The 13,702-nt window shown below is 43.7% G+C and overlaps 1 protein-coding gene across 10 annotated transcripts in view; it reads left to right on the top strand.

Annotated features, from left to right (window-relative positions):
- The window catches only part of GRPR (gastrin releasing peptide receptor), a 468,413-nt gene that overhangs the window by 305,442 nt on the left and 149,269 nt on the right, over window positions 1-13,702 (top strand). For 4 of the 10 annotated variants that reach the window (XR_014834575.1, XR_014834574.1, XR_014834571.1 and 1 more), the window contains 4 exons: window positions 639-769; window positions 3,225-3,452; window positions 7,240-7,372; window positions 7,602-7,719. The gene's annotated coding sequence lies outside the window, so the exon portion shown is untranslated. Of the gene's footprint in view, window positions 1-638; window positions 770-3,224; window positions 3,703-5,588; window positions 7,373-7,601; window positions 7,720-8,306; window positions 9,024-13,702 lie in introns of those variants that run through there. The other 6 variants (XR_014834572.1, XR_014834567.1, XR_014834570.1 and 3 more) reach the window with 5 other exon arrangements.

A 13,702-nucleotide genomic window follows, 5' to 3' on the forward strand; every position in this document is an offset into this window, starting at 1 on the left:
AAATCTGCATTTTAAAGCACTAGAAGATTCCTAGGAACACGAGAATTTTGTTTTATTAAACTTTTAAAATATATATATTTAACTTTTGAATAAGTAAGCCATTCTCGTGATTCAAAATTGAAAGCACAGAAAGGTACTGAGTGAAAAGATACTAGGCTGCCGCGGTCCCCTGTCTTCAACATCCATTGCCACTTCCCTCCAAAGGGCAGCCATTGTTAGCAGTTTCTTACATGTGTATACCATTATTTATGCATATGCAAGTAAATACAGATATTGTCTGTATCCCACCACCACCTTACAGAAATGGTAGCATATTATATGCATTGTTTTCCTCCTTGCTTGGTTCACTACACACTGTATCTTAGAGATCTTTCCATACCATTATGTAAAGTTCTTGCTCATTCTTTTTTATATCTGCATAGTGTCTCCTGATTTATTTATCCAGTCTGCCACAGATGAACATCTAGGCTGTTTCCAATATTTTGCTATTATAAACATTGCTGCAACGAACAATTGCATGTATAAGTTCATGCACGAGCAAGTGTTGCTAGAGAAAAAAAATCCTAAACGTGGAACTGGGGGACCGAAGACCATATACCTCAATAATTTTGACAGTTATTCCACATTTCTCTCTTTAGGGCTCGAATACCAAAGTTTGAGAGCCTCTGCTTTCTGGGATAATCCTAATCATCCGAGAGCAGGAAAGCAGCAAAGAGACGACACAACAACTGGCTGTCAATGGGAGCTGTCCATGCTCCCTGCGCCCTAGGTGAGAAGGGGTAACAGGCATGCCCAGCGGATACAGTCAGCACATTCCCAGAGGGGCACACTGCCAGCCAGGCCAAGGGGGCTCCAGAGTGTGGGGGTGCTTGTAGCCACCACCCCGGGGTCATCTTGGGAGTCAGCTCTCTGTTCCCCAGATGTAGCACCACTTCTCCTGCCAGGCACCCCACCCCCCTAACATACACCATATACATACAGTCGGCAGTTAAATTGTCAACGCTCCCTGAAAGGGTCAGTGCTTTAAACAGCTAAAAGTGATCATTCATGATTGAGCCTGAACTAGACCCTGTATCTCTAGCTTTCCTGGGTTCGATGGGACGATGGGGCAACTCAAATCTTTGAGGCACCCGGGACATAGACCTCCAAACTGATACTTAAGAATCATCCATGTTAATTGCTCAGAGCCCCAGCCAAAGCCCAGGTGATTTTTCCTCTTAGAAACTCTGAACTTTCTCTTTGTAAGCACGCTGCTACCATGTCAGAAAAGAAAGCTTTATTAAGGCACAGATTGTAGTACTGAGAATTTAATATTCCCTTAGAGTCATGGATTATTAGAGTTGGAAGACACCCCAGAGAATGCCCAGACCAAACCCCACATTTCGCAAACGAGGAAGTTAAGGGAAAGTGTCATGATTTGCGTTTGCACACAGTCATCAGGCTTTGTGAAAATGAAAACGAGTTGGCTCAGAATTGCTCAGGCCCTCCTGCGAGAGGGAAGGTGAATCACGCAGGACCATCTTGTAACACACCAGGCGGGAACTTTCCTGTTTACTGGGTTCTACAGGAATAAACAATGGCTTCTAAGACAAGAGAGATGGCGTAACAGCAAGAAAACGACACAAAGGCAGGAGTCCTGTCCCTTGAGCATGCACTGAACTATGTTCAGAACATAAACATGAACTTCTAAAAGCACAGCCCCCTTCCCAGAGCCAAGTTCAAGGAGGTCAAGCATTTTGCTCCAGATCACTTGTCAAGTCTGACATCTCCCCCGTGTATTTCCCAGTGGCTCTCCCACCTCGAGGGCTCCTCAGAGGGACCAGGCTAGCTCTGACTCACCAGTGTGCACGCATCCACTCTTGTGAAGGTCTCTACGCTATGGCTACTTTGGGTATCGTCCGTGGGTCAGCAGTGTCGCCATCATCTGGTAGCTATTTGAAAAATCCAGACTCATGCCTGGCCTCACACCTAGGGTATGGGAATTTTAGCACCTCCCTGAGCGAATCCTATGCATATTCAATTTGTGACCAACCACGGGCGGTTGTGTGTGAAGAAATCCAGATTGGGTTTGACACTTTTTCTACGCCATCTGGTGATGTCTACATATTTCCCTAAAGCTTCTGGGTTGAGGGCCTTGGAATCCCTTTCCTTATGTGGCCTGTGTTCACATTTTTAGTCGTTTGGACCTAACTTTGTCTCTCCTGAGTGGCCAGGTCCCCCAGTGTCCCATCCCTGCTCTTTAAGAACTGGGAGTATATGAGTTCAGGACATCAGTCCTGCAGGACTGACCACCCTTATGGACCTATAGTCATCTTAGAACTCCCCACAGAGTTGACTGTTTTTCCTTCCTGTGGTATGCAAATGAGGTCAACCAGCAGTGGCCATTGTCTGTGGTACTCAAGTCATTCCTTGCCTGGAAAGACCAATTTTACCTGCTAGCAACTAATGGGACATGCCACACTTCCCAAGTTCCCATGAGAAACCTTCATCCAAAAGAAGAAAAGCTGTATCTGCTTGTTGCTTAATGTTTCTTTGAAAGAACTGAGAGCTATCTGTCCATGAATGCCACCTCAAAGAAGGTATTGCGTTTCTGATTAGATCCTACTGTTTCAGTTTTATCTAGGTCAAAATAGGTTGTTAAAAGTCCAGTGTACCCACCTTCCCAGAAGCAGAATCCTGATGGCTGGCAAAACCTTCTGCGGTGTTCCTTTAAAGCAGGGAGTGCAGTTCTGTGTGAACAAATGAAAAAGAAAAACATCTCACAGGCCAAGAGCTAAAACCATTTGGGTTCTATCAATACTGTGACAAGAAAGAAGCGGCATTGCCCCTGTTCTGGTCTCTAGGTCTCTTGAAGTTTCTTGAAGTTTCTGCCTTGTTGCACATTTTAAGAGAACATAGAAAGGGGTGACTCCAAATCATGCAGATGCCTAGTAATGAAGACCAGCCCCCTTTTGATGCCAGCTGATGATTTATATTTAAAACCAAATCGCTCTCTCTCGAGATCCTTCACCTCTTTTTGTGTCCCCTTTGACTTTTAATAGCCATCACAACTACCCCAGTCATTGAGACTCAAAACCTTACCATCATCTCTGGCTCCATCCATTCAGCATCACCCACATCCAACTAGCCCCCAGCCTCAGCAAATGACCATCCAAAAGGTCTCAGGTAGAAGCCATTTTCCTAAGGCTCTACTCATCCAGTGCAAAAATACTTTTCACCCACAGGTCAACAGCTGCTGGGCTGACCAAGTGCCTCCCGCAGCCTCAACGTCTGCTCCAGGACCCTGTATTTTCCATGACCCAGAAACTAGAGGATCAGGCTCCCAGAGCAGGGGGTCTCTGGGGCTGGATAGTGGCGGCCATTCTGATGGGTTTGGTACCCAGGTCATGCCCAAGATGTTAGAATTTTGACCCTCAGCCCTGAATCTGCCCAGCCACATGTCACTGCCCTAGGTAAGATATGCTCCTTGTTTTGCTTAAACGCTAACAAATAGTTCCTAAGAGGCTCTTATTTATTATCGATGTCTCACATTTCTTCTCAATTCTTCTTCCTTATGTGCGCCTCTGATCATGTTGCTCTCATGCCCATGTTCTGTTACTGTTTCTTTTCCCAGGGCAAAATCCCACGTCTCTGGCCTGAATGGCAACTCCCTACTTCCCAAGCTTATCTCCCATGTGCTCCCCTTCCCCCTGCACCTAGAGAGTTCTTCCATCCACACCTTGCTCCTGAGTGGTCCCTGGCACCTCCTTAGCCTTATGCTTGCCAGCCTGGGCTGCCCTTAGAATCACCAGGGGAGCTTGACAAAATCCTGATGATGCCCCGCCCCAGAACAGCCGAGTCAGAATCTCTAGGAGGGAAGAACGAGGCATCTGCATTCCAGACTCCCCAAGTGATCACGCTGATCAGACGAGGTTGAGGACGGCTCTCTTGGATCCACTCCATTCCTCAAAGCTCAGCTCCCACGTCTTCTCGCTGAGAAGCCCTCCTGCTGTCCTGTGCTCCCACAGCCCTTTCTCTGTGGGTTCCAGCCTTTACCATATCCTGCTTTGAATTACATTTACTTATGTGAATGCTGGTCTCTCCTGGTAGATCAGGGATTGGCAAACATTTTCTGCAAAAACAGGCAGCGAGCTCGATTCGGCCAGAAAGCCGTTGTTGCTGGCCCCTGTGTGAGACTAACAGTGCTTGAGGGGCAGGAGTCTTTTCTTCCTTCCTTCTTTCTCCCCCCCCCCCCTTTCTCCTCCTCCTTCTCCCCCTCTACCTCTATCCCAAGTGTCCATGGCAGTGCCTGAATCAATGAGAGAAACAAACAAAAATCCTCTGTGCAGCTCTATGTGGTCAGTCTCTCGAAACCACAGCCTAGAGCATGAGCAGGCAAATCGAATCAGAAAGAGTCAGAGTTTGGAGTTCCTGTCTCGGCTCAGCGGAAACGAATCTGACCAGCATCCATGAGGACGCAGGTTGGATCCCTGGCCTCGCTCAGTGGGTTAAGGATCTGGCATTGCCATGAGCTATGGTGTAGGTCGAAGACGCAGCTTGGATCTGGCGTTGCTGTGGCTGTGATGTAGGCCAGCAGCTGTAGCTCTGATTCGACCCCCAGCCTGGGAACCTCCATATGTCATGGGGGCGGCCCTAAAAGGACACACACACACAAAAGAGTCAGAGTTCACCCATTCTGCTTTTTAGGCAAATATTAATATTTACCTTACTTATTCTCTATATAACTGTCAAACAAACAATTCTATCTGCAGTGCGCAGAGTCGCTCACTGACAGTGAGAATGCATTTCCCATGCCAGGGCTAACTTCCAGCTGCACATGGACTCTCTCCTACTGTGCTGTGAGCTGGAGAGCATCTCGAGATGGTTAGTAAGGTGCAAGCATCTGCAGAGAGGTCAGTGTCTATAAGAGGCAGCTGTCCAATTTGGAAACCCAGACTGGAAAAGTAATCTGATTAGCAGTACCAACTAATATTGAGCTAATCCCCCCCCTTATTAAAAAATCAAAACAAAACAAAACAAAAAAACCTATGCTCCCTCTAGACACAAGTGAAAGGAACCAGGGCACCCTGGTCTGTGAGAGCCCCTTAAAATGGGTGGCCACATTTCTTATATGGTGTCATAGTTCACTCAGCCTACTCTAACAAAAATACCATTGACAGGTAGTTTATAAACAACAGAAATTTGTTTCTCACAGTTCTGGAGGCTGAGAAGTCCAAGATCAAGGTGCCTGCAGATTCCATGTCTGGGGAGAGAGCCCGCTTCCTGGTTCAGAGGCAGGGCCTTCTTGCTATGTCCTCACACAGTGGAGGGGACAGGGAGCTTCCTTGGGCTACTTTTATAAGGGACTCCACCCTCGTGACCTAGTTACCTCCCAGTGCCCCCCCCCCCAATAACATCACCTTGGAGGCTAGGATTTCAACATATGAATTTGGATGGGGTGGGGTGACAGAAACCTTTGTCCACTGCAAAGGAGTTCTTTTTTTTTTTTTTTTTTTTTTTTTTTGTCTTTTTAGGGCCACACTTGCAGCATATGGAAGTTCCCAGGCTGGGGGTCGAATAGAAGCTACAGCTGCTGGCCTACACCACAGCCACAGCAACTCCAGATCCAAGCTGTATCTGTGACCTGCACCACAGCTCACGGCAATGCTGGATCTTTAACCCACTGAGTGATGCCAGGGATCCAAACTGCATCCTCATGGATACTGTTTGGGTTCATCACCATTGAGCCAACAAGGGAACTCCCCGGAGTTCATTTTAATTAGGAAATGTGCTGGTGAAAGATGTGCAAAGTCAAAAGTAAACTTTCTCATGCACACTCCCCGAGTGTGCATTTAAAATAAAACTACTCTCAAAATAAAAAAAAATAAAATAAAAAGTAAATACAAAAAAAAGAATAAAATAAAACTACTCTCACACTATCCCACTCATCCCAGCCTTGCACCTCTTAATTCCCTTTTCTTCTCCCTACTCCAAAATGTATCTCAGGCAGTAAGAAGAACGACTGTGTACAAACTACTGGACTGGAATACACAGCCAGAACCAAAAGGATACCAAAATAAATGAGTATGGATAAAGAAAAAAAAAGCATAATATCTGGTGACCGCACGATCATTTACATATGCAATGTCAGATTACCTCAAAACAACGAAAGCTCATAAAATCTTGAAGCTCTGCCCTTTCCCTGTAGAGTTAATATGTTAGAACTGAAGTTACATAAGAGGCTAAGTGTGCCTGGTAAAGAGAGGGAACAGGTCAGTTGGCTTTTTCTCTGACACCATGACACCTGTTCTGGGCCTCTTGCCTTGAGCTATGGCTTCCTCATCTCATAACTCCAGGACAGAGGACAATTTTTGGCAAAGTTTACAGCAAGAGAAATTGCTTAAGAGTTTGCAGGGATGTGGCATCTCCCAGGAAGCCTTTAATGAAGAAGCCAGGAGCCAAAATGAGGACCCCCATGTAGGAGGACTGGGGAGACCAACAGCCCAGAATATAGATAATCCACGAAGGCCAGCCTATGCTCTGAGACCTACAAGATCCAGGCCAGCCTGTGAGGCTGAGCAGCCCCTCACTTACCCTTCAGGAACCCCAGGATCAGGAGGGCCTTGATCTAAGAGGGGTGACCTTGGGTCAGTAGAGGGAGGAGGGTGAGCCTCTGAACAGACATAAGGGTGAGAATCCAGCATGAGGAACGAGGGAAGGACTCAGCCAGAACAGTGGGGTCCCATACAGCCCTGCCCTGGCTGTCCCCTATGGAGGTCTGGGACAGCCATGACTGGATTTGGGTCACCCTGACTTCCAACTCCGTGGTTCCAGGAAGGCGAGGCTCTTGATTGGAGGGGAGCAGCCCCAGGTCAGCTGAAGTGGCATCCCAAGAACAGGTCTGACACCACAGTGCTTGGGGTCAAGGTGCGGACAGTGAATGTGGAGTGGGGAAACCATCCCCCCAGAACATAGCAGGCCCCACAAGTCTCCTCCTCTCACCCCAGATGGCCTCCCTGGGAGGCCCAAGAAAGAGTGGTCAGGTCAGGGGGAGGAGCCCCCGGTTTCCACCAAGAGGGTCACAGGTTCAAGCAGAATCAAGGTTAGCACTCAGTGACATGAGGAGACCCCAACCAGCAGAGAGGGATTGGAGAATCTTGGGCTAAGTAGAGGCTCCAGTTTTGCAGAGGGGGGAGTTTTATCCCCACTTGATGCCCCAGTTAGGACCCCAAGTACTAATGAGATGATTTTTCCCCAAAGAAGGGCACTTCCCAGAGTCCCACCACTGTTTTTGGCCTTGGGAGACCTGAGGCAGGTGCAACCAGATGTGTCAAACCCAACATCCTAGGGATTCATGGAAGTGAGGACCTTGGTTGGAGGCTGATGGACCCAGGTCAGTAGAGGGGGGAGTCCCGGGCTTTGATACACATAGGTGGGGCCCCAAACAGTCCTTCCCCAGCTGTTAGCCCTCAGAGTCCCCATACAGCATTGAATGGAGGTGGTTCACCCTGATTTTCTCCTCGGGGAATCCCAAACGGGGTGGAGGGGGGGCTTGGTCTGCTGGGTATGGACTCAGGAAAGTGGAAGGTAGGTAAAATATCTTAGTATCCTTTGGCCCTTAGGTTCTCCAAGGATCAAGAACTCTTAATCATAATACTAGCAGGGAAAAACAGAAGCTTGACAAGATCAGGAGTGCCTTTCTTTTCTAGGGTAAGATTAATAAACACCGTTAGAAATCTCAAGATATCAATGCATTGAGGTTATGCAGAGGGATTTTGACATCTCTCTTTTTTTAAACCTTGAAATCTATATTGCATATAGAAAAGGATAATTATGTGACCACCTGTGTTCCCACACATAGCTTAAAAAATAGAACATGGGAGTTCCCATATGGCTCAGTGGTAATGAACCCAACTAGTATCCATGAGGATACGGGTTTGATCCCTGGCCTTGCTCAGTGGGTTAAGGATCCTGAGTTGCTGTGGCTGTGGCTTAGGCCAGCGACTGCAACTCCAATTTAACCCCTAGCCTGGGAACTTCCATATGCTGCAGGTGCAGCCCTAAAAAGCCAAAAAAAAAAAAAAAAAAAAAAGCAGCACACAGCCAGTACCTCAACAACCCCCAGTGGCCCTTCCCCATCGTCAGACCCCTTCCCACCGGCTATGGATTGAATGACTCTGCCCTCCAAAATGCATGTGTTGAAGCCCAGGTGTCATGGTGTTTGGAGGTGGGGCCTTTGGGGGAAGTAATTAGGTCTTGGGGGTGGAGCCCTGATGAAGGCTCCTTAAGAGAAGAGGAAGAGCACTAACCTCTCTCCATTTTGTGAGGACCAACGAGAATTCAGCCATCAACAAGCCAGAAAGAGGGCCCCCACCAAGAACCAAATCTGCTTCCACCTTGATCTTGGACCTCCAGAACTGTGGGAATTAAATGTTTGTCGTTGAAGTGCCCTAGTCCAAGGTAATTTGTTATACCCTACCCCAGAGGTAACTACTACTCGTGTTACTTGTTTTCTTTGCTTTTCTCCAACTTTGAATGTATCCCTGAACGATCTAATCCTTCATCAGTTTTGCCTGCTTTGGAACTTTATACAAATGGCACTCCGTTGGAGGTAATCACCTGGGACATGCTTTCTTGCCTCTACTGTGTTTGTGATATTCACCTGGATCGGAGTATGTGCTTCTAGTTTGTTCATTCTCATAGCTGTACCTCATTCTGTTTTGGGCCAGTCTCAGCCTATCAATAACCAATGCTGTGGTTGGACTGGCCCTTGTGGTTCTTATTATGATTATAAGATGCCCTTCAGCAATAACCACCAGGAAACTCTGAAAAAATAAAGGTCTATTACTTAGAAGATCTGGAAATTACACAGCACACCTGGAGTCACACAACAAGGTCATGGGTAGAGAGAGAGGGAGGGAGAGAAAACACTGGCCTGGGGTTGTATTTTTATTAGGGTCAAGATGGGAACCCTGGGGTTTTGAGGGCTCAGTCTTTATTGCTGATTTCCAAACCTAAGAGGGGGGAATTTAAAGCACATGAAGAAAAAAAAAAAAAAAAAAAAAAAAAAAAAAAGGCAGCCCAAACAGGTCCGTTTTTGAAATCAACCAAGATCTTTAAACCACGGGAACATGGGGAGCAGTGGGGGGCTGGGCCCTTATCGAGGCCTGTGGCTGGTCATGAGTCTGAGGTAGTCCTCTTTGGGGTGAGCCTATCAAAGCCTCAGGCAGGCCCTTGCAGTATAAAAAGTCAAGCCAACTGTCAGGGCCTAAACTGCGCCGTCCGTCGTCTAGCTATGCCACCATGGATTTATCTCCTTCACTTGGGTTAATACTTGAGTTGTTTCATGCTGCCATGAATATTTGTGTAGATGTCCTCTGGTTCACCTGTGCAAAAGTGTTTCTCTGTGAGTTTCGTGTTTGGTAGTGGCATTACTGGTCGTGCGCAAGTTCAACTTGACTAGCCTAACTCTTTCCAAAGTGGTAGTATTCATTGTCACCACAGGGGACATGTCGGTCTCTGTTTTTCACCAGTGTTTGGTAGTTTTCCGCTCTTGAATGTTGGGTTCCTTCGCTGTGTGATGATGTCTCATTGGGGCTTTAGTGTGCATTTCTCTCTTTGCTAATGAGGTTGGTGGCCTTTCTAGATACTCATTTCTCACTTGGATATTCTCTCATGAAATGTCTGTTGAAATTCTGTCCTCACTTTTCAGGTAGGTTATTTCCTTATTGATTTTTATATGAGTTCTTTATATATTCTGGATATAATCCTCACACAGTTAATATGTTCTATAAATATCATCTGACACTATAGGACTTGTGTTTTCTTTCTTTTTCTTTTTTCTCTTTTTTGCCATTTCTTGGGCCGCTCCCGCGGCATTTGGAGGTTCCCAGGCTAGGGGTCGAATCGGAGCTGTAGCCACCGGCCTACACCAGAGCCACAGCAACGCGGGATCCGAGCCGCATCTGCGACCCACAGCACAGCTCACAGCAATGCCAGAACCTTAACCCACTCAGTGAAGACAGGGATCGAACCCGAAACCTCATGGTTCCTAATCGGATTCCTTAACCACTGAACCACGATGGGAACTCCAGGACTTGTTTTTTCATCATTTTTATGGTGAGTTTTAAAGAAGTCTTTGATTTTAAGGAATTCTCTCCAGTCAATCATTGCCTTCCTTAAAATGTTGTGGGTTTTACGTCTTGTTGAAGAAATCCTGCCCTACTTTGATGATAAAATATTCTCTTGTTTGTTCTTCTGAAGCTTTGTTATTTTACGTTTTGTGTTATTTCTTTAATTCAACTGGCATGAATCTTTGAGAAAGTTGTGAAAATGTAACTTTTCTATTTTATCCATATTGAGTATCAGTGAAAAATTCATCCTCTCCGCAATGATGTGTGCTTCCGGTCATGTACTAAGAGTTCATATATTAGTGTATATAGGGGTTCTGTGTTGTTTCATTTGTTTATTGTTTATCCTTGAGCCAACATACATTGTTTTAATCATTTATAGCTTTATAAGAATCGTGGTATCTAGGAGGTAAGTCCTTCCATTTTATTCTTCTTCAAAAGTTTCTTTTTACTTCTTTGGCCTTTATACTCTTTGACATAAATTTTATTTTAATTTCGTTTTAATATTGAACTTGCTTTTGTTGGAAGTAGATCACTCTAAGTTGTTAATTTTTTTCCAAATGATTTTTATTTTTTCCGTTACAGCTGGTTGCACATAAATTTTAGAGTTGGTCTGTCAATTCCCAAAATTGTGGGAGTTTTGATTGCCATGAAGTGTAACTATAGATCCGTTTGAGACTTTATGCCTTGACAATACTGAGTCTTCTAATCCATGTCTATGGTATATTTCTCTAATAATTTGTCTTCTTGAGTACTTTTCATTAACATTTTATACTTTACTCCACAGTATTTGTTAGACTTAGAAGCACTTTTTTTTCTTGAGCTATAGTTGATTTACAATGTAGTGTTAATTTCTGCCTTACAGCAAATGATTCAGTTGTACAAATACACATATCCATTGTTTTTCAGATTCTCTTGCCATTTAGGTTATCGTAGAATATTGAGTGAGTCCCCTGTGCTATACAGCAGGTCACGTTGACCATCCACTCCACATATAAAGCTGCGTGTATGCAAAATTATACATGCATACATATGTATTTTTTATTCTTTTCCATTATGGTTTATCATGAGCCATTGAATAGGGTTCTCTGTGCTGTCCAGAAGGACCTCGTTGTATATCCCTTCCGTGTGAAATGGCTTACATCTGCTAATCCCAACCTTCCACTCCATCTCTCCCAACCTCCTCCCCTTTGCCAACCACAAGTCTGTTCTCCTTGTCTGTGAGTCTGTTTCTGTTTTGTAGATGAGTTCATTTGTTTCATATTTTAGATGCCAGATATACGTGACAGAACATGGTATTTGTCTTTCTCTTTCTGACTGACTTCACTTAGGATAATGATCTCTAGTTCTATCCATGTGGCTGCAAATGGCATTATTTTAATCTGTTATGGCTGAGTGGTATTCCATGATATATATGTATGTACTACATTTTCTGTGTCCATTTATCCGTTGATGGACATTTAGGACAATAGTGCTGCTATGAACATAGGGGTACATGTATCTTTTTGAATTACAGTTTGGTTCGGATATATGCCCAGGAGAGGGATTGCTGGATCACATGGTAGTTCCTTCTTTAGTTTTCTGAGGTACCTCCATACTGTTCTCCATGGTCGTTGCACCAATTTATATTCCCACTAACAGTGTAGGAGGGTTCCCTTTTCCCCACACCCTCTCCAGCATTTGTTACTTGTTGTCTTGTTAATGATGGCCATTCTGACTGGTGTGAGTCGGTACCTTGTTGTAGTTTTGATGTGCATTTCTGTAATAATTAGCAATGTTGAGCATCTTTTTGTGTGACTATTGGCCATCCGTACATCTTCTTTGGAGAAATGTCTAGTTAGGTCTTCTGCCCATTTTTCAATTGGGTTGTTTGTGTTTTTTATTTGTTATTGAGTTGTAGGAGCTGTTTGTGTATTTTGAAAATTAAGCCCTTGTCGCTCATTTCGTTTGCAAATATTTTCTCCCATTTTGTAGGTTGTCATTTTGTTTTGTTTATGATTTCCTTCACTATCAAAAATCTTGTAAGTTTGATTAGGTCCCATGTGTTCTTTTTTGTTTTTATTTCTATCGCCTTGTGATACTGACCTAAGAAAACATTGGTATGATTTATGTCAAAGAGGCACATGTATTTTTGATGTTATTGTACATCCCATTCCCTCCCAAATTTTTAAGTGATAAAAAGAAATATTTTATGTATACATATATAATCAAGTAATCTTATTAAATTCTCTTACTACTTTTCATTTATATGTACATGGTTTAGCCTTTTTAAAAAAACATAATCACATGCCCTGTAAGTAATGATATTTTGTAATGTAATGATATTTTTTTTCTTCCTTTGCAATTTTTCCTTATGTTTCTTTCTTTCTTTTTTGTCTTTTGAGGGCTGCAACTGCAGTATATGGAGGTTCCCAGGCTAGGGGTTGAATCAGAGCTGTGACTGCTGGCAGCCTACGCTACAGCCACAGCAATACAGGGTCAGAGCCATGTCTGTGACCTACACCACAGCTCACAGCAACGTCAGATCCTTAACCCACTGAGTGAAGCCAGGGATCGAACCTGTGTCCTCATGGATACTAGTCAGATGAGTTTCTGCTGAGCCACAATAGGAAATCCTTATGTTTCTTTGTCATGCCCTACAGCACTGACCAGAACATCAACATGATCTTTAATGAAAGTGATGAAGGGCCCTCACCTTGTATCTGAACATCGGAGGGAAGGCTTTCAGGATGTCTCCATTGACTATGATGTTTGCTGTAGCTTTTTGTATTAGCTTAAGTGATATAAAAATTGATGACATTTGACCGTTTCATACATTTTAACATCATAGGTGCTCTTAGCAGGTTAAGGTAGTTTCCTCCTATTCTGATGAGTTTTTAAAGGTTTGAGATAATTTTTTATAATACGGATGATGCTTTTTTTTTCTTTTAAATGCTTTTCCTGCATCTTCTGAGTTAGGATATTTGCATGTTTTCTTGTTAGTGATTGATTTCTAAATACTAAAACAATCTTTTATTTCTGGATTAAACTCTTGTTTAATATTTTACTTCTTGTAAAAAAGGATCAAACATGCATCCTCATGGATACCAGTCGGGTTTGTTACTGCTGAGCCATGATGGGAACTCCTCTTGTGACTTTATTAAACTACGTGTTCAAATGTTACCTGTGCCGGTTTGCTCTCTCTTTGCCATGTGTAATTCTGATTAGATGTATGTTACTGTTCTCATGCTATTATTTTACATTTTATCCTCTTTCACATTTTCTTTGTGTTTGTCTTTCTCTGATGCATTCTGGTTAATTCCTTCAGATAAATTTTCCAGTTTATTAGTTTTTTCTACAACTATGTGTGATTTCTATTGAAGTCCTCTTTTGAGTTATTCACTTTTAGCTTCTATAAGCTCTGTTTCAAATCTTCATGGCCATTTTTCATAACTTCTTGCCCCTGCATGTATTTTTTAAATTATTCATAATTTATTTAAATATAGTAATCATTAGCTATTTTATATTCTGTGGGTAATAAGTAAGATCTTCATAAGTCTGTTTCTCTTTGCTCTTATTTTTTTCTGCTAATTCTCACCCATGGTACCATACTT

This window comes from Sus scrofa, chromosome X (assembly GCF_054392235.1).
Source record: "Sus scrofa isolate SSC_HxYL_T2T_F1_AM1 chromosome X, Sscrofa_HxYL_maternal_Yorkshire_Landrace_v2.0, whole genome shotgun sequence".
Lineage (NCBI taxonomy): Eukaryota > Metazoa > Chordata > Mammalia > Artiodactyla > Suidae > Sus > Sus scrofa.